This window comes from Polypterus senegalus, chromosome 4 (genome assembly GCF_016835505.1).
Source record: "Polypterus senegalus isolate Bchr_013 chromosome 4, ASM1683550v1, whole genome shotgun sequence".
NCBI classification, from domain to species: Eukaryota; Metazoa; Chordata; class Cladistia; order Polypteriformes; family Polypteridae; genus Polypterus; species Polypterus senegalus.
Genome location: NC_053157.1, coordinates 240346834 through 240367979, shown reverse-complemented (window position 1 = coordinate 240367979; position 21146 = coordinate 240346834). Strand labels below are relative to the sequence as shown.

Here is a 21146-nt window from a genome sequence, read left to right as displayed (position 1 = left end):
TACATCTGTACATTTGTTAGTGCTGGTGACAGCGAGTCCGTGTGGGGCACTGAGAAGTGACAGGCTGGAGGGGTCACTCTTATGTACTTAAGTGGAATGAGTCTGATGTGGGCTATTACAGAGGGACTGGCATCAGGGCATCACTTATACCCAATTGTGTGACTAGGATCTGTGTGTCTTAATCATAGGGTGCTGGAGTAGACGAGCCTGTTCAACAGACTTGATTAAGTCTCACAAATTCTGAGATAAAACGACTTGAATAACCAAGAAAATCTAAAAACTGAGAAGGAGCCGAGAGAGCGGCAAGTGCCTGCTGTGTGTTACGTGTCTGTCTGTCTGTCTGTCTGCCTATTATCAGTTTTTATGTTGTTTTCATATTTCTATTCTTGTGTTTATTAATGTATCATATTATTCTGTTTCTTAAACTGAGTGGGCTTCAGTTGGGGTCTTTACTGAATAATCTGATAAATTCCTGACATGGACAAAGAAAAACACAAACATTCATTACTGATAAGAAGGAGATGAGAACTTATTATGGGATGGATGACTTTTTTAATAAAGAGGAGTAATGTGGAGTCTGATGTGAACTTCAGTGTGTAATAAATGAAGAAGAAATACTGACATGAATGACACTTTAGCAGACCCCCTGTGACAGGTCATCTCTTCTCTCACTTGGTGGTCTTCACTCTCTGAGCTCCTGTCTCACATTAACTGTTCACCCTCAGTGTCTCCTCAGATGTTCTCTCTGTGAGCTCTCAGCTTTCTCTTTAAATCTCCTCCTCCTCCTCCTCACTGAGCTCAGACAAACTTTCCCTTTCGTTTCTTCACAAGTCACTTCCTTGTTTCACTGACTGATTCTCTCTGCCTGCCTCTCCTCAGACTGACGATGGCTGAAGCCCAGCTGTTTGTGTCACAGGACGAGTTCACCTGCTCGGTGTGTCTGGACACCCTGACTGACCCGTCTCAATCCCCTGTGGTCACAATTACTGTCAGAATTGCCTCACAGACTACTGGGATCAGAGCCAAGTGTGCAGCTGTCCTCAGTGCAGACAAGTCTTTATGCTTAGGCCTGAACTGAAGAGAAACAATCTGCTGAATGAAGTCATCAAGAAATTTAAAAGACCAAGACTAAGTCCTCCTCTGTCTCAGAATTATGCCAGCTTTGGAGACGTGGAGTGTGACTTCTGTACTGGTAAGAAGTTCAGAGCGGTGAAGTCCTGTCTCACCTGCCCGGCCTCCTACTGTCAGACTCACCTGCAGCCTCACTATAAAGTAGCGACTCTGAAGCACCACACCCTGATTGATCCTGATAGAAATCTGAAGGAGAAACTCTGTGAGAAACATCAGAAAATTCTGGAGATATTCTGTAAAACTGATGATTCCTGTATCTGCACGACATGTGGAGTGACTGAACATAACAGTCATGAAATGATCGAGCTGGAGACAGAAAGAGAAGAAAAGCAGGTGAGTGATGTTTAGTGTTTAATGGAAACTGTTTGAATAACTTTGAGTTAAGGAATTTGTACATTTATTGTGACAGAGAAATCTGTTCATCTACAGTAAAACTCGATTATCTGTCACTTGATTACCTGTCAGGACTAAATAACAAAAACCAACCTTGTGCACGCCAGCGTCTCCCGATTACTACTGCGAGTTCTGCAAATTGGAACAACAGAAATCCCAGTGTCCGTTCCGTACATTCAGCTTGAATTGTGTTTTGTAGCTTTTCTCTTTTGTTATAATTAAACTAAACTACTATACATTGTTTATGTACATTGTCCCCTCCTCGAATTGACACCTTATCGCAGTGGAGGGTTTGAGTGTCCCAATGATGCTTGGAGCTCTGTTGTCCAGAGCTTTTTGCCCCTGGTTGGGTCACCCAAGGCAAACTGGTCCTTGGTGAAGGATGAGACAAAAAGCGATTCAGCAAGCCTTCTATGTTGAATAAAAACTTTGGATGGTGTTTTCCCACACCCAGACGCGGGTCACCGGGGCGCCCTTCTGGAGCCAGGCCTGGAGGTGGGGTTCGATGGCAAGTGCCTGGTGGCCGGGCCTGTACCAATGGGGATCGGCGGGCACAGTCCGAAGAGACAACGTGGGTCCCCCTTCCCATGGGCTCACCACCTGTAGGAGGGGCCAAGGAGGTTGGCTGCAGTGTGAGTTGGGTGGTGGCCGACGGCGGAGACCTTAGCGGTCCGATCCTCGGCTACAGAAGCTGGCTCTAGAGACGTGGAATGTGATATCTCTGAAGGGGAAGGAGCCTAAGCTGGCGCACGAGGTCGAGAGGTTCTGGCTAGATTTAGTCGGGCTCACCTTAATGCACAGCTTGGACTCTGGAACCAATCTCCTTGAGAGGGGATGGACTCTTTACCACTATGGAGTTGCCAATATTGAGAGGCGCCCAGCAGGTTTGGACATACTTATTGCCCCCCAATTTGGAGCCTGTTCATTGGGGTTTACCCCGGTGGACGAGTGGGTGGCCTCCCTCCATCTTCGGGTGGCGGAAAGGGTCGTGACTGTTGTTTGTGCGTATGCACCAAACAGCAGTTTGTAGTATCCACCCTTTTTGGAGTCCCTGTAGGGGGTGCTAGATGTCATACCTTCTGGGGACTCCCTCGTTCTGCTGGGAGACTTCAATACTCACATGGGCAATGACAGTGAGACCTGATAGGGCGTGATTGGGAGGAATGGCGCCCCCAATCTGAACCCGAGTGGTGTTTTGTTATTGGACTTCTATGCTCGCCACGGCTTGTCCATAACGAACACCATGTTCAAGCATAAGGGTGTTCATATGTGCACTTGGCACCAGGACACCCTAGGCCTCAGGTCGATGATCGACTTTGTGGTTGTGTCGTCGGACTTGCGGCCACATGTCTTGGACACTTGGGTGAAGAGAGGGGCGGAGCTGTCAACTGATCACCACCTGGTGGTGAGTTGGCTTCGATGGTGTGGGAGGATGCCGGTCAGGCCTGGTAGGCCCGAACGTGTTGTGAGGGTCTGCTGGGAACGTCTGGCAGAGTCCCCTGTCAAAAGTTGCTTCAAATCCCACCTCTGGCAGAACTTTGACCTGACATTGAGTCCGAATGGGCCATGTTCCATATCTCTATTGTTGAGGCTGCTGAGCAGAGTTGTGGCTGTAAGGTGGTCGGTGCCTTGTGATGGCGGCAGTCCCCGAACCCGTTGGTGGACACCGGCACTGAGGGATGCTGTCAAGCTGAAGAAGGAGTCCTAAAGGACCTTTTTCTCCTGTTGGACTCAGGAGGTGGCTAACAGGTATCGGCAGGCAAAGCAGAATGGGGCTTCGGTGGTTGCTGAGGCAAAAACTCGGGCTTGGGAAGAGTTTGGGGAGGCCATGGAGAATGACTTACGGATGGCTTCGAGGAGATTCTGGTCCACCATCCATTGTCTCAGGAAGGGAAAGCAGTGCAGCGTCAACACCGTATATGATGAGGATGGTGCGCTGCTGACCTCGACTCGGGATGTTGTGGGTTGGTAGGGGGAGTACTTAGAAGACCTCCTCAATCCCACTAACATGCCTTCCAATGAAGAAGCAAAGCTTGGGGACTCGGAGGTGGGCTCCCCATCTCTGGGACTGAGGTCACCGAGGTGGTCAAAAAAGTCATTGGTGGCAGGGCCCTGGGGTGGATGAGATATGCCCTCAAGGTTCTGGATGTTGTAGGACTGTCTTGGTTCACATGTCTCTGCAACATCACATGGACATCAGGGACAGTGCCTCTGGATTGTCAGACCGAGGTGGTGGTCCCCCTCTTTAAGAAGGGGGACCGGAGGGTGTGTTCCAACTACAGAGCGATCACACTACTCAGCCTCCCTTGAAAAGTCTATTCGGGGGTCCTGGAGAGGAGGGTCTGTCGGATAGTCGAACCTCGGATTCAGGAGGAACAGTGTGGTTTTCGTCCTGGTCGCGGAACAGCGGACCAGCTCTACACCCTTAGCAGAGTCATGAAGGGTGCATGGGAGTTTGCCCAACCAGTCTACATGTGTTTTGTGGACTTGGAAAAGGCATTCAACCATGTCCCTCGAGGAATTCTGTAGGGGGTACTCCGAAAGTGTGGGGTACTGGACCCCCTGATAAGAGCTGTTTGGTCCCTGTACATCCGGTGTCAGATCTTGTCCGCATTGCTGGCAGTAAGTCGAACCCGTTTCCAGTGAGAGTTGGACTCCACCAGGGCTGCCCTTTGTCACCGATTCTGTTCATAACTATTATGGAAAGGGAATGCCTCGGGATTCCCTGAGAAGAGCTAGAAGAAGTGGCTGGGGAGAGGAAAGTCTGGGCATCACTGCTCAAGCTGCTGCTATATATTGTTATGGCCTATCAACGTATGTGTGTGCTGTTTGAACTTATTAAACGTTTACGTAACAGCAACAGCTCTTCAAGTATTGCTTCAATGATGGAGTAGGAAGACAAACAGTGAACGATATGAAGCGGGATGCTGAAATAATTGAAAAATGTGTTGAAAATGGAAACCAGTGATGGTAATGTTATTCTGTATTATTGTTAATAGTCTTCTGCATTGTAATTTTCTTTATATATTCTGTTATATCAGGTTGTGTTAATATATTGTGGTGTGCAGGCAGCTTGTGATGCTCTGTATGGGGTCAGAAAGGGCGGAAAGCTGTAAGTGATGGGACTGGCTGAGGGGCTTCTGTTCTGTGAGGAGCGGACAGGAGAATTGAGGAGAGAAGGAAAGGTGTGGAGCAGGGAGTCAGGAGACAATAAGCAGGAGTGTTTGTGGGATCAGAAATACACAACGAGAGTGGCAGGAGATCAACTGATCGGCAGGGAATGCTTTCTTTGATTGTTTAGGAGGTGAGCTCTGTAAGCCAAATAACGGATAGTAAGACAGGACACCGCTTGTGAGGGAAAGAAGACTACATGTAAAACATAGAAAACTCCAGGACCTCTGAGTTGTATTTGCTTATTACGCTGGTCATTACAATGTTATATAAATTAATTCATTTTGTTAATATAGTTTTTTACGACTGTTCACTGCACTAATCTACTGTATGTCATTTTTAAAGTAGCTGCTCTGTTATCCGTTTTTCTCTTATCCGTCACAGCCTCTGTCCTGACCCGTGACTGATAATCGAGGTTTTACTGGACCTTATAAACCTGATGTTTCAAGTTCAGAGCATTGGCTGCTGGAGTCCATCCTGGTGAGACTGGTGCAAGTCATGAAACAGCTCAGGATGAGTTCCCAAGATGGTCCACAAACACCTGAGTTCTCTCCTCACAGCCAGCTGAGTTTCTTTCTGCTCTGATCAGTTTCTCTTTGAGTTTCTAAGGCAGTAGGAGGCCAACTATAGCCTGCTGTCTAGAAATGTCCACTGGCAGGGGTGCGAGCATCACGTGGGCTACACGTAGAAATGTCTGACATTCGGACCCTCCTGAGGTGTTCTTAACAAGATGATGTTACAGTTGGCTGATGTAAGCGTTGTAAGTGAGCACACAATGTCATCCTAAATATAATTCAATAGAAGGTCTGACACGTCAATAGACACACTCTGTACTGCTGACACTTACACGCTGAGTGTGCTTAGCTGCTCGTCTGCCTTTGTGGTGTTTGTCCATTTTTAAAGAATCAGAGTTTGCATTTGGCTGATCTCAGGGCTGTTTAAGAGACACATTATTGTCACATGTCAATCTGTATTGTACTCCAGAGTTAAGTCTACGATTCTTACAATAAGTTCAGCTCAGAAATGTCAATATACTATTCCTGTGTAGATTTTCTGTTTTTAATGATATAACTCATCAGGCTCTTCATTAGTGATTAGACATCATGTTATTTAGTGGAGCAGTAAGGACATTTTGAATGTCAAACCCCTGAGTGATAATCCCACCACATGTATGATTTTGACAAAGACTCTGAGCTTTCATATTTGGTAAAACACTAACAAGTCCAGCAGGAGTGTAAAGAACTTACTAGAAGTGTAAGTCTGACCATCTAAGCCAAATTTCAAATCCCCCATCACTACTACAAAACCTCAATGTACAGTAAGTTCAGATAAAGACACTTAACTTCAGTCCACCATTTGGTGTTTCTTCAAATAAAGGACTAGTTTCACATCGGCTCTGCCAGGTCTCAGTAAGTGACACAAATGTGGCAGAGTCCTCGTTGGAATATTAAAAGAGCTCGACTCACAAGCGAACACACGTTTAGAAACCAACATCTTAAACAACAATGAAGTCTATGAAGTGGCCTGATATTTTTCAGTTTAATATGAATCAGGTCACTAATATCGGCATCTAATTTTTGATCTCTTTATGTTTTTCTTTTTTGGCAATCACTTGATTTGGATTGATTTACATAAATCAGTTCTTCAGATGTCCCTGAAAGCAGACATGTAATTGTAGGACAGACTGGCACTGCTTAGTCAGAAGTCTTTTTCTTAAGCTGCCACTGCCTGCCCCTCTTTTATTGACTCGTACCTTCAGCTCAGATATCAGTTCACTTCACCAGGACTCTCCTTGACAGTTTTGGGTCTCATCTGATCAGTCTGATCAAACACAGCAAATGACACCCAGCGATGTCTCAGTACGTCACTCTTTATCACTTTGTGACTGAAGAAGGAGCTAAAACTCAACTTGATGGACAACACTTAGCAGGAATTAGCAGTAAAAAGGTTGGATTTCTGTTCATCCAAGACACCTACAGCAGCAAGTCCACTCTGTCCTTTATAACCCTTTGTAAGCACTAGAACTCTGATCTCTGCCCCTGGATTATCTTCTGCCCTGTAGTAAGACCCTTATTGTGGCCATCACAAAGGCTAAATGATCTCTTCTGCTCCAAAGGGTAACGTAGTGCCAGACGGTAAAAGCTGAAGACCCCTGTAATGGAGTTGAACATGGGGGTCTCATTCAGTACTGACTTGATAAAGAAAAGCAAGGTGCACAGGTAAGAGAGACCACCTCTGAAATCTGAAGAATTACAGAAGGAGGAAATCAAGCAACAGTTGTACATTTGTTTGCCACTAAAAGATAACCAGTAAGTGTGAAACCTCAAAGACTTTAAACTGCAGAACAACTCACAGTCACAGGAGAAAAGGACAAGAGAGACAAAAGAATCTGTTAGAAGAAAGACAAAGCAAACTGAATGTTCTTAAATGTGTGACAGAGGAACTCTCCATGGACACAACAATCTGGACAAAGCGTCACCTCCACCTGAGTGACCATAAACCAAGTTAGGAGATCACCTGCTTGGAGTCTGAAAACTTCTGACTGTGACTCTGTAGTTAAGATAAAGCCAGGGGGTGAATTCTGGGAGTTGACATCACCATAACTGTGTAAAGGAGAAGGCTTAGCTGTTGTGAGGGTCTCTTCATAAATTCAGTAAGAAAACTAAAGTGGACTTGAATCAGTTCAGAGCAGCGTCTCACACACACAGAGGAGCTGTAAGGGAGTGTAGACAACCTGTGAGGAAAACCAAACTGCCATCACAGTGCTGATTTTAGAAACTTAATAAGTAACTAAGAACTGAAGGAGAACTGAGACGAGAACATTTAAAAGCTGCTTCTGAATGAATGAGGTTTACTGGGAAATGTTATGGATAAAAATAATGGGGAATAAAATCACAAGTTATGTGCCCTTCCTACAAGTGCAAGAGAAAGAACCAACTAAGGTAACACAGACTCATGTTTGGTGTTGTCTGTTGATGTCGTCTGTCTGTATACACTTGAATACGTACATCTTGAGTTGTCCTTATATTAGAAATATATTTTATTTTTTGACCGTGACTTGTCCCTGGTTGAGTTTGTATGTTCTCATTATCTTCATGTGGGTTTCCTCCTACAATCGAAAGACATGCAGTTTAGGTGGACTGGGGCTTTGGAACATTAGCTCTACTGTGTGTGTATTCAACCTCGATTTTCTTGTTTTTTTCTCTCTTCTTCGGGTATCTGGAGTAGGGGGCTCTCAAAAACATGGCCAGTTAAAGCCCACTGAGACACTTCTTGGGTGATTTTTGGTTATACAAAAAAAGAGAATTTGTGTTCTTTGCAGTGTGAGGTGCGCAGAGTGAAGAGTAAAGCAGACAGGCCTGTTCCTTGTGCTGCTCCAGTGTTGCTCACACAGTCCTTGAGTCTGCCTGACAGATAGTCCATCATCAGGACACCACAGGCTCACCCACCTGCACATCTCTGAGCTGACCCCTTAACAGGGATGGCTGGGTGGTCTTGAAGGCTCTGGAGAAACCAAAATACATAAACATAATAAACATGTCTCTATTATAAGAGACAAGACGTGATCTTTCTGAAGAGACTTTTTAGAAGTCCAGAGAGACGGATTTAAGATCCGTAAGATGGAGACTTTGGCCATTTTGAAAGTCAACAAAAATGAAAGTAAAGATCTTCTTCGCAAAAACAAACTGGACTTATTACTCGGTGAAATAACAGAACAGTGAAAAGAGATTGAATATATTGTTTGGATTGAAACTTTAAGTCAGAGACTTGTAGATCATCTAATTCATGTTGCCATCAGGGAAAAGTAGTGTTTCTTCAAATTGAACAAGCCTCTCCGCGAGAATTAAAAGATTTGTTGTTTGGTGAAAGTGAAATCCACGTAAGCAGTCTCGCTTTGGTCACAGAGTAGCACAGATAAACAGGAGATTTTAGAGACAAACGTTATTCAGACACTTCAAACAAACTTAAGTCTCTTTCAGAAGTGAATCGAGCTCTGTGTGTAGTTGGAGGGGACAGTTCTGTCTCTCAATTAGAAGAATAGAAAATCTTCATGTTCATAGGGGTGTGCCTTGGGAGCGGGACCACCACAGGAGCAGAGGATGTCTGGGGGAGAGGAGAGACAAGGCAGTGAGACAAAAGAACTGGTGCTGTACAGACGTTTAAATGTTTAAATGTTTGAAGCACCACAGGAACCAAACCTGAGGGTGGGCAAGCGAAGTGAGCAGGGCGGAGTTCATTAGTTTTATTAAAAATAATAATCACCTAAAAAAACACCTGAAATAAGTAACATACAAAAAATATAATTTCTAAATATTAGAATTCCTTTTAGTTGCCTTCTTCTTGAACTCAACAGAATCGTTTGTGTATTTCAGTATCTTACTTGACTCCAGAAAATGACAACGGCATATAACGTCCTCACATGTGCGACTCATAATATCAAATGGCCTTGTAGATCCTATAATTACTGACATGACGTGTTTAAGTCCTCCTGGCCTTTCACCAGTTTCTTTACTTACACACTAAAGTTTGTTTTTATTTTTTTTGGTGTTGTGTGAACTTCATAATTCCCAGTTTGTCGATGTGATGTCTTCTAAATGTCAAGAGCTAACTCACACACCAGTGTTCCTTCAAACATCTTCTGTATTTGATGTTCTCTTCAAACCCAAACTCAATCTTACATCAATTAATTTAAACCTTTCTTTTAATCTTTATTGTCATTCCTTTTTGTTAAATCAAATCTAAGTTGTGTCATGAAATGTCAAACAAATGTGTTGTGAAAATATCAGGAGTCAGAAAGAGAAGAAATCACAAAGTGAACGTGAATTCTGATCTGACCACGTGTGTCCTCTTGTGTGTCCAAACAGAAACAGCTGGGGGTGACACTAAGTGACATCAAGAGGAAACTTAAGAAGAGAGAGAAGACACTGAAGGAGGCGAGGAGGGCAATGAACGTGAGGAAGGTGAGTGGAATAGGAAGACAACACTTCATATCAAAGAGGGTAGAAATAAATGAGAACTTGAAGAGAAACAGATCTTAACTGGTGATGATGAGTAGGAACACGAGAAGGGAGAGTTAGAGAAGATGTGTTGTGGTGTCCTTCATGGCCTTTCACTGTTGTCAGAATCCCAGGTGTTATTCAGTGGAGACTCAGACAGCATCACCCTAAAGTCCTCGGATATTCCATCAGCTGCTTAAAGGAGACTTAACTCTACTGACAGAATCTCGACAGAAGGTCGACGCTGATGTTCTGAATTAGATCAGCGGGCACAACGTCCATTAATGGTCTAAGTTGTTTTTATTTTAAAATAGCATTGCATACAATCAAGTTCAACTTATACAACAAATGACGTTCAAAGTCAAAATAAAAAATAATTAAAAAAAATCATAAAGTTAAAAAACAAATCTAAACAAACAAAAAAAATGCAAAAAGTAAAAAACTAACAAACACAATTCACGCTGCAACTCAGAAAAAGACAGAAGAATAGAGAACTGGGCCATAAGTCCTGATAATTTATAAATAAATAAATAAATAAATAAATAAATAGGCAGAATATCCTTTTCACCTGCTATGTTTGCTTTTTTAAAAGTTTTATTAATTTGATCTTGCCATATTTTATAAAGGTTTTGAAGAGATCTTCTAAGTGAGAATTTTTTTTTTTTAAATGTCAAACATCATAGACCCAATGACTTATCACAGGTGGGCTGGGTTCTTCAAGTTCAGCAGGACAAGTCTACTAGCTCACAATGTGGTAAAAGCAGTTACAGTCAATGTGTCCTCCTCCACTTTAGGCCCCTCTGGTAGCCCACCAACCACAGCTGTTAATGAGTTAGGGGTGATTGTGACCCCAAGGCTGTCTGATAAAACATTCAAACATTTTGTCCATAAAAGATGTTATTTTGTTTGCCTCCCAAAACATGTGGCCCAGTGAGGCTGGAGCTCGATTGCCACACTTGCAGGTTGGATTCCTGCCCAATTTTAAATGAGATAAATTTGATCGATGAAAGAATCAAAGTCAGATGGTTGAGTACTTCGCACGTATGGAGCTGGAGTATATTCTATACATGAATGACTTCCTCTCCTTTTCTAAGATATTCATTAAAAGGTCCTTTCCCCACCGTATCCTAGGACCCTTAAAGGGCAGATTCTTTGAAATGTTTTTATATGTTGCTAAGATGCTATCTGACTCATAACGACTGATCAGAATTTCTTCTGGAAAGGAAATGGGTGGGAGGTGTAGAAAATTGAGTAGGTTTTTTGGGTTGATTTTTGTTGTCTGTAGCTTCTGTATACTTTGCTAATTATAGTGGAGCTAACTTAGTTGAAAACGTCTTTATAAAATTCCACTGGTTGCCATCAAGGCCTGTTGTTTTCCCACTTTGGAGTGAGTTTACAGAATCCAGTAGTTCTGAGAGTGTCAGAGGTTGGTATTGTTCCTCTATACTAAGATTGTCCCACTGTTGTATTTGTATTACATCACAGAATTCCTCAGATTGTGTCTCGTCTTCTTTACACAGAGTAGAATATAAAGACTTACAGTACTTTATAAATGTGTGAGTTATATTTTTTAGGCTTCATTACTTTTCTCCAGTTGCACTTAGACACCACAACTTAAGGATCTCCACTGTTTGACTGAGTGAAGACTTTACATAACGTACACCTCCAAATGTTTTACTTCAGCTTTAATATTTTATCACAAAGGACAGTAAGGTTGTCCAGTAATAGCATCTGCTGAATCTCAGATCCACTTTCCTCCATTCACTTTCTATGTGGAGTTTACCCCTTCTTCCAGTATCTCAGTGGGTTTCTTCTAGTTATTCTAGATCTTCCACCACATCCTCACATTTCAGTTTGGTTAATTGGCAAAAACCCCAAATTGGCTTCCATTGTGATCACTAGTGTAACTCTGACCCTGTAATGAGCTGGCAGACTGTCTATGGTAGCACACTCTCCGATGCCAAGTTCTACCAGGATTTATTTATGTAAAAGTTCTCATCCAGCAGATACAGAACTCTTCACAGACATTTCTGTGCCCAGACAGACCAAACTCATCCAACCTGATTTATTTAACACAGACTCACATTAAACAGACCAACACCATCGAGTGTACTAAAGTACTAAACACAGTCGGTCCAGACCAGTGGGGTGTGTCTTTAGTTCGAAGAAAGTAGGCGGGGCACAATCTGTCACTCAACACTGTGTAGTCCAATACAGACACAGAGGTAACAGCTGATGAAGTACAAGTGAAGATGAGCCAACCTCACAGACCGACCTTCACTTCGGTTTATGGTTCTACGCTCGTCTGCTTTTGTTGTTTCCTCCTAGAATTCCTGCTTATTACTGATGCATGAAATCCCCTCTCTATACCCATGATGACCACAACATTTTTCTGCAAGGATTCTTTCCACTAGATGTTGTTCAAAGTCTTGTTTCATGTCATTTTTTATTTATTAATGTTAATATTGATTTTGCTTTATTCTTTGTATTTGATTTTGTCTATAAGCTGCCCGTGTTATGTTCCATGTGGTTTGTGTGTGGTTCACCAAGTGGTGGACCATCTGCCAGTCACTGCCAATCACCATTCCTTTCTGCCCTATAAACCCTGAGGGTCTCCAACAGTTTCATTGTGAATGTGCTCTGCAAGTTTGTTGATTTCTTGTGTTCTTTTAGCTGTGCCTTATGATTTTGTGATTTTCTGGATTTTTCAGCCTGTGCTTTGTTTCTTCAACAGCTGTGTTTGGATTCTCTTTGGAAACTTTGTTTGTTTTGGATTGGCTTGTTTGGCTCAAATCTATCTATCTATCTATCTATCTATCTATCTATCTATCTATCTATCTATCTATCTATCTATCTATCTATCAGATGCTGCCAGTCTTACGTGTGGCATATGCTGAACTTCTAATTACTTTGTCTCTACTGCTGCTCAGCTTCATACCTATGAGTTTAAATTGTTATGCAGTACTGGTGGTCTGATGCTAAATCTTATAATTGTTCACTTAGAACTGGACACATGTGACAATGACATCTGCATCCTTCCATCCCTACTCCAGCCAGGACCCAATCATCCCAACCAGAGAAGTTTTCCACATGTGTCCCAAAAGTCAAAGACTCCATATGAGACTCTCTGTATTTAGAGTAAAGCTTCATCTAAATTTCTTAATAATAAATCTTGTATTATCATTTCTTCCTAATTCTAGTGGCTGGTTAGGAGGTGACCTTTTCTCGTCTTCACCTTCTATCACAGAGTTTTCTGAGTCACTGTCCAGATATGCAAAGTTCTAATAAAAGCAGAACACCTCCAGCTTTGGGTATGGTGTTCCTGGACAGCAGGAACCTTTTACCTCACATTTTCTTCCCACATAGTAACACAAAGCCAGGTGTCATCATATAAGTGTGAGCCATACTTACAATAGCAAATTCATTAGTAATAATGCAATAATGAAGTAGAAATACATCAAACATGGCAATAAAAACTCAAAGCTCTGAGCTTTGCAATAGAAAAGAGATGGAATAAGGTAAATATGCAAAAACTTCATGAAATTAAAGGAAATATGAAGCCCCCTAACCATCACCTAGAAGCTCTTGTTTAATATCTTGATCTTACAGGAATGACATGGTGATGTCTGATACCCAAAACTATAAAACAACTAATATGCCTTTAAATGCCTGCTGTCTGAAATGCCTTTATTTTAACACAATTACCTTCTAACACACAAATTAACTCCTCTTTACAGATACTTCTTCTTCTTTATTCCTGGTGTGTGTTGTCCTACTCCATTCCTAACCTCAGGCTGAGCAGTAGATGCCATTTTTAAAGGCAGACTTTTATAGAAACTATCAGGTCAAATGGAGTCCTTACAAGACAGTAGAGGTGTCCCCAGCAGCTCCTGCCAATGTGTCTCAAGATCCTCCACAGGGAAGCTTTTTATGACTGCGTATCATCAGAGTGATGATGTTACTCGGCATAGTTGGGTGAACATATTGTATGGGAGTCTGTCTACAACTGACCTTACTTCTGCAAATAAAGTACCACCAGTCACTCCAGCCAATTCAAACTGTTCTTCAAAACATTAAAATAACAACACATGTGCCTCATGATTGGTTATTCTTATCAGGTGACTCAATTCTAAATCTTTATACTATTTATTCAGATGTCTGTGGTAAGAGAGGTGGAAGAAAATGAGAAGAGCTTCACTGCTCTGAAACGGTGCATTGAGGAAGCCAACAGGAAACTGAATAAGAGGATCAGAGATCAAGAAAAGAAAGAAATGGAGAAGGCTGAAGGAGTTATGGAGCAACTGGAGAAGGAGATTGAGGAGCTGAAGAGGAGAGAAGCTGAGCTGAAGGAGCTTTCACAGACCAAAGACCATCTCCACTTCCTGCAGGTGAGAGCGACACTTCAAAGGGAGTCTGATCAGACTGGAGTGTGTGGGACTTGAGAACATTTAGAGAGAAATTTAAAAGATCTAAGGAGTTTGTACAACATGACAAGAAGAGGCCATTCAGCCTAACACAGATCGTCTTTTCATATTTCCTTAACATTTCAAATATTCTTTTTACAAATATCTCAAAGTTGTTTACTTCATGTACATGACAGACTGATGAATCCTACAGCTGACTGTGTGAAAAAGTGAATTTATTATGAAGTGTAAATGATGACAACTAACAAAGGATGGTGCAAACTCTTTTCCAAGGCCACCTTCTGATGTCTCCATCCTTAAACTGATGAGATTCAAATCCTTCAGCATTTCCTCACAGCTCAGACCCTACAGTCCAGTATCGTCTCTCATCTTTCTCGTGTGTTTTTCTCTCACACTCAACACAATAGTCCTGATGTCGACTGTGTGTTGCAGACATTATGGAGATTCTCTTCTTGATCTACACTCCACACATGGTGGTCGCTATATAACTCAACTTGTCGTAGCTTCCTCTCTTTTGTATGGTTGATGATGATGATGATGATGACACAAAGGCTCCCAGGATTTCCTCACAAGTCACACTTCTGAGATGCAGTCCTTCAATTGTACAATGATATTAAATAGCTTTCTCCCTACATGTGTTAGTCTTTACATTTAATTTAATTTCATTAAGTTTGTCTCAGAAACATAAAATGCCGAATGCGTTGTTTTGTGTGCCAAGTCACTTCTGGTCCCACCTGCCCCCTCAGTCCCTTTATCTTGACTCTTCGCTCATGGATTCCTGTGTGAAAAGCTCATTGATAGTTAAGGTTGATAATCTCTGATGCTCCACTACACTCCACCAAATATTCTCTCCTAAATAACCAACAAGTCAAAGACAGGCGTTCTCACCATCTAAACCTACGCTGACTGCACACCACACTGATCCTTAATTCAGTAGAGCCCCCTCTTATCAGCATTACTTACTTTTTAATGTCTCCTTTCTGAAATCTCGTCCCCTATTCTCTCTTGATCCAGACTTTCTCCTCTCACTGTGTCCTTCCTGCTGATGGAGACTCGCTGAGCTTCACTGTCACCGCTGATTTCTCATCTGAGGACCTGAGAAAGGAGCTGTCAGGTCTGACAAAGAGTGTGGAGAAGATCAGCCAGTGGGACATCATGACAAGGACTCCATCAGGTACAGCGTCTGGTGACATTGTGTTTGTTATTGAAGTCCATTAGGAGGACCAGAGTGACAATAAGAGGTCACTGATGAAGGCCTGCTCTTTCACATTTATCTGCCATCCTTTGCTGTTTATTATTTTTACTATATAGCGCCTTTCACTTTGATTAGCTGAGTGATAACAAACTCTCTAAATAATCAGCTGTGTTTAATCAGATGTTTTATAATTTTAACTTGAAATGTTATACTCCTTATACTTATTCCATATGTTCTCTTAAAAGCTCCTTTTTTCACTTAACTTTGAGATTCTTTTTATTTCCTTTGCTTTGCTCACCTTAAGATTAATGAACAGAAATGTGTTTTAAATGGCTAAGCCGGCTCAGAGCACAAATGAATTGTTTATTTGAGAACAGAGAAGACGTTAATGGACTCAAATTGAGCTCAGCGTCAGTGCTTTATAACATCAGAACATCTCAATCTGCTCCTGCAGTCTTCGTTGTCCATTACATTCTGCTAGATGGAGTCCACGTTAAAAGTTCACGTTCATCCATTTTCAGCTGTGCTCCCCCTGGGCTCTCGTGTTTTATATTCCTGCTGTTGTTTGCTCAGAAGTCGTGTCTCCCACCGACATTTAAAAGGAGTTTACACACCAAAAGCATTTGCTTCATTTCAGTGTTGAAGATAAGCAAATTGGAGGACTGCTTCAGAACTCTGACTAATTGAGGACCACCTGAACATTTCAGTGAGTGCAGCCTCAGAGTAAAACACACTTTATAAATTATGAATTACGTAGGTTTACACATAAAGACAGCGATTTGTTTAAACACAAACTAAGTTCAAGTAGCCAAGGGCACAGGGTCCATCACAGCCGTCCACCACATTAGACATAAACTGTATGTGTGTTTTGTGAAAATAAGCAGAGAGAGTGGGCACAAAGAGTTGGGGTACCACCCTGAAATATCCCATTTAACGGCACGGTGGCGCAGTGGTAGCGCTGCTGCCTTGCAGTTAGGAGACCGGGTTCGCTTCCCGGGTCCTCCCTGCGATGGAGTTTGCATGTTCTCCCGTGTCTGCGTGGGTTTCCTCCGGGCGCTCCGGTTTCCTCCCACAATCCAAAGACATGCAGGTTAGGTGGATTGGCAATTCTAAATTGGCCCTAGTGTGTGCTTGGTGTGTGGGTGTGTTTGTGTGTGTCCTGCGGTGGGTTGGCACCCTGCCCAGGATTGGTTCCTGCCTTGTGCCCTGTGTTGGCTGGGATTGGCTCCAGCAGACCCCCGTGACCCTGTATTCGGTTTCAGCGGGTTAGAAAATGGATGGATGGATGATGAAGATGAAATAAAAAGCACAAAGACGGAGCACGATGATGACGTCTGCTGCAATCAAAGGCTGTCAAGTTAAAGTCACTTGTGAGTCGGAGCTCCGTCTTCCTCAGTCACAGATCTGTAATGAACACCCACTTCTGGTGACATTTTATAGTGGTGTCACTGAAGAGGCGGAGCTTAATTAGCGGGCTGTGGAAGTGACGTCACTCATCTTGTGGCCTGTGAACTCACTGAAGTGATGACATTAGCAGGAGCAGCACCCTCTCGACTCAGGGTGGGATTTCTTAACTAGAAGGAGCCCTGAAGATGTGAAGAACTGTACCTGCTTGTCAATATGTATAAAATACAGAATATTTATGACATTGTATGTCTGCACGAACACCAAGACATGGAGTTCAAGGGACCTTCTGTAGACCTCTGTGATCAAATTTTGGTGAGGCAAAGATCAGTGCCAAGGGATAAAGCCATTTGTAAATCTTTGAGTGTTACCAGGAGCACAGTGGCCTGAAGAATTGGGGAATGGAAAGTGTTTGGAAACACCAGGACACTTTCTAGAGATGGCCAGTCTGAGTAATTGGGAAGTAATGGCCTTTGCCAGGGAGGTGACCAAAAACCTAATGGTTACTACAACAGAACTTCAGAAGTCCTCTGCTGAAATGAGTGAAACTGTTTGGCAGAACGGCCATCTCAGCAGTGCTCCACAAATCAAGTGTTTATGTTAAAGTGGCTAGGGAGAAGATACTCTCAAGTAAAAGACAAATGACAGCCTGAGAGCATCAAGGGAAAGATTAAAAGGTCTGATGAGACAAACATTGAACTCTTTAGACCTCAGACTGGGCAATAGATCAACAACCTGAAGACTACAGCCAAGACAACACTGGAGTGGCATTGTGACAAGTCTGAGTGTCCTTGAGACCCCACAGAACAGGAGACACCTGAAGATGGCAGTTCACAGATGCTTACCTTGAAATCTGACTGAATTTGAGAGGATCTGCCAGGAGGAATGTGATCAACTGGCCAAATCCAGGAGTGTAAAACTTGAAGTGACACTTAGTTATGAACACCACCAAAGGGGCTTCCACAAAGACCTGAATTAAGTGTCTGAATACTTCTAGGAAGAAGTTTCACTTTAGTTTTGATTTGTAATAAATGTGCAGACCTTTATGAAGACCTGAGGTCAGTTTGTCATTGTGGGTTACTGAGTGTAGACTGATGAGCACAAAAGGCACTGCACAAAATTCCCAGCTTTATGCTGAACCTGAAGACACGCCCCACAAGACTACTGCGCATGCACAGCTTTTGTTCCTGAATTGTAACGCGCTCACAGTCTCTTCCTGCTTGTTTGCGTTTTTCAAGTTACAGTTTGCTGTTTCCTTTTGTAACTGTGTGTTGTGCGTTACTGACAAAGTAAGTCTTTTCCTTTTTTTGCAGCGTTCACTGTAACTTAACATCTTAGTTAAAGTTACAACTTATGTTGACGGTCAGTTCAAGTATAGAAAAGCGCTATTATGGTATGTTTGCTGTTTGCGAATGAACATATTGTTAAGTCTGTGCACTGTTAACATTAAGGAGAGATGCGCTGTATTTTACTTTGCTCCAAGGGGCCTCATGTATAAACGGTGCGTACGCACAGAAATGTTGCGTAAGAACTTTTCCACATTCAAATCGCGATGTATAAAACCTACACTTGCCGTAAAGCCACGCACTTTTCACGGTACCTCATGCCTTGTATGCATAAGTTCTCCATTCGGTTTTGCAAACTGGCGGCACCCAGCGTCAAAGCAGTGCTACTGTTCTTGTGTGATTACTCATTATTTTCATGACGCGGCTTTATAAATACACTGAAACTAACCGCATATTGTTTATTAGTGTAATGCATCTGATTGTAATTAACTCGTAACAATATAATGGTTCAGGAACAGCCATAGTATTCCAAATACCATAACTGCTTTAGTGTTGTTACTCTCACTTCTCCTTCTTCTTCTTCTTCTTCTTTCAGCTCCTACCGTTAGGAGTTGCCACAGCGGATCATCTTTTTCCATATTACTCTCACTGCACCACTCATAGTATTTATATCACTGTATCTGAGTTTGAATCACAGCAGCAGCTGATCGGAAGGAATTATCAGTATACAGCTTTAAGGACACGGTACCTCAGCCACGGCAAAACGTTTTAAAGCCTTTCCTGTACGGACCTCGTGGTTCAGAAACAGTTTAATCCCAAGAACTTTAAATGCACTCAATCAATTGCTTTACTTATTTACTTATAAGTACAATCACCCCACTGTAAACTTGCACTACAGTTATAATATCTCACAACCTGAGCCACTTTATAAAGCGCGTATTTACATATGATGACGATATCATTTTTAAGGTGAAATGAAGCAAAATATGTTTGTTAAATTATACACATAAAACTTTAACTTCATTTAAATAATCTATATTCTTCACTGGGAGTGTCGTGAAGGACAGAATAATTAAACATGTACTACGAAGATATTTCAATGTTCTTTAAACGTTTTGAAGAATGGTAGCTAAGCTTACAGATGGCTTAACGTCTATTACAGAGCTGATTGTATGGCGATGGTTACTTGGGAAAGAAAACACTGCAGTGGCGGCTACGCCAATATATATTGAATATAAAACAGAAAGAAAATAACAACACAGCTAAAAGCATGCGACAAATTTCGACAATAAATTATTTCATCGAAGTGAAACACATGTTTAATAACGTGCTTTAACTCCTATCATCATGAAAATGACATCACGTATACATCTCAGTATTTTAGTTATTCAGAGAGCTGTAATATCACGAATGTAATGGATTTTGCGTCCAGCTGGAGGAAGAGAGCCGGTTTAAGAAGCAAGTAGTGATTCACACACATAGAGCACATACGAGTAGAAGATCAAATACAAAACAAAGCATTTAACGTGCTACTTTAATTACGATGTGATTTGAGAAACTGGTTAATTAAACGATTTTAAGATGAAGTTTATGATATTCTACATTAATGGCAAAATAAACTACGTGATTAAAGTGGAAATGTCGAGATTGAAGTTGACATTTTGTGCTTTTTCCCCACCGTGTGCCTTTTTTCTCTGTACCCTAATAAGCTTTCATATGACACTCAGACAGTGGGCTTACGACTCTTCTTTTCACGGCAACTTTGATATGTGACAAGTTCTTTTTATTTCCGGCACTGTGCGATTTTGTGAATGTGAGCTTTCAAGTTTCTCCAACACGCTATGTCACTCGATCAACTTCCTTTTGTTGATTATACCACGGTTTATTTGAACAAATAGTATGTTTTTCTTTGCCTCCACTTGGTATTCGCTGAAATTCTTATATTTTCCCCGTGCTTTTCCCATTGTCTTTTCACAGAAGGCTGCGCTTAAGGGCGATTTATATTGATTTGCATATTCAATTAGGCATAATTCTGGGAGGATTTGGGGCGTTACATAATGCGCGTGCACGAGCGTTAGTTTTCACGCTGATCGGGATTTATGTAGCGGAAGAACGTGGAAGTTGCAGTGTGCACAGATTCCTGCATCTGGGGAAATATAAGAATTTCAGCGAATACCAAGTGGAGGCAAAGGAAAAACATACTATTTGTTCAAATAAGCCGTGGATAATCAACAAAAGGAAGTTGATCGAGTGACATAGCGTGTTGGAGAAACTTGAAAGCTCACATTCACAAATCGCACAGTGCCGGAAATAAAAAAGAAGTCACATATCAAAGTCGCCGTGAAAAGCCGAGTTGTAAGCCCACTGTCTGAGTGTCATATGAAAGCTCATTAGGTACAGAGAAAAAGCCACACGGTGGGGAAAAGCACGAAATGTCAACTTCAATCTCGACATTTCCACTTTAATCACGTAGTTTATTTTGTCATTAAAGTAGAACATTATAAACTTCATCATAAAATCGTTTAATTAACCAGTTTCTCAAATCACATCGTAATTGAAGTAGCACGTTAAATGCTTTTTTTTGTATTTGATCTTCTATATGCTCTATGTGTATGAATCACTACTTGCTTCTTAAACCGGCTCTCTTCCTCCAACTGGACACAGAGTCCATTACATTTGTGATATTACAGCTCTCTGAATAACTAAAATACTGAGATATACGTGATGTCATTTTCATGATGATAGGAGTTAAAGCACGTTATTAAACATGTTTCACTTCGATGAAATAATTTATTGCAGCAGTACAATCAGGGGCGGCTCTGGGCTTGTGGTGGCACTGGGCAGAGGAAGAATCAGTGGCTCCTTCGCCGCCAATGTCATGCACGCTTGGATGGCCATGTCCGCTGCAGACACTGCATAGCCGCCTCGGCTCATGACACAAGCATTTAACTTTTGCCGAAATTTGTCGCTGTGTTTTTAGCTGTGTTGTTATTTTATCTTTCTGTTTTATATTCAATATATATTGGCGTAGCCGTCACTGCAGTCAGTGCTTTTCTTTCCCAAGTAACCGATCGCCATACAATCAGCTCTGTAATAGACGTTAAGCCATCTGTAAGCTTAGCGCTGATTCTTCAAAACGTTTAAA

General features: G+C 42.1%; 1 pseudogene; it reads left to right on the top strand.

The window, feature by feature from the left end:
* Positions 1 to 919: 919 nt before the first annotated feature.
* LOC120528947 lies at positions 920 to 15994 on the top strand (annotated as a pseudogene).
* Positions 15995 to 21146: the final 5152 nt, after the last annotated feature.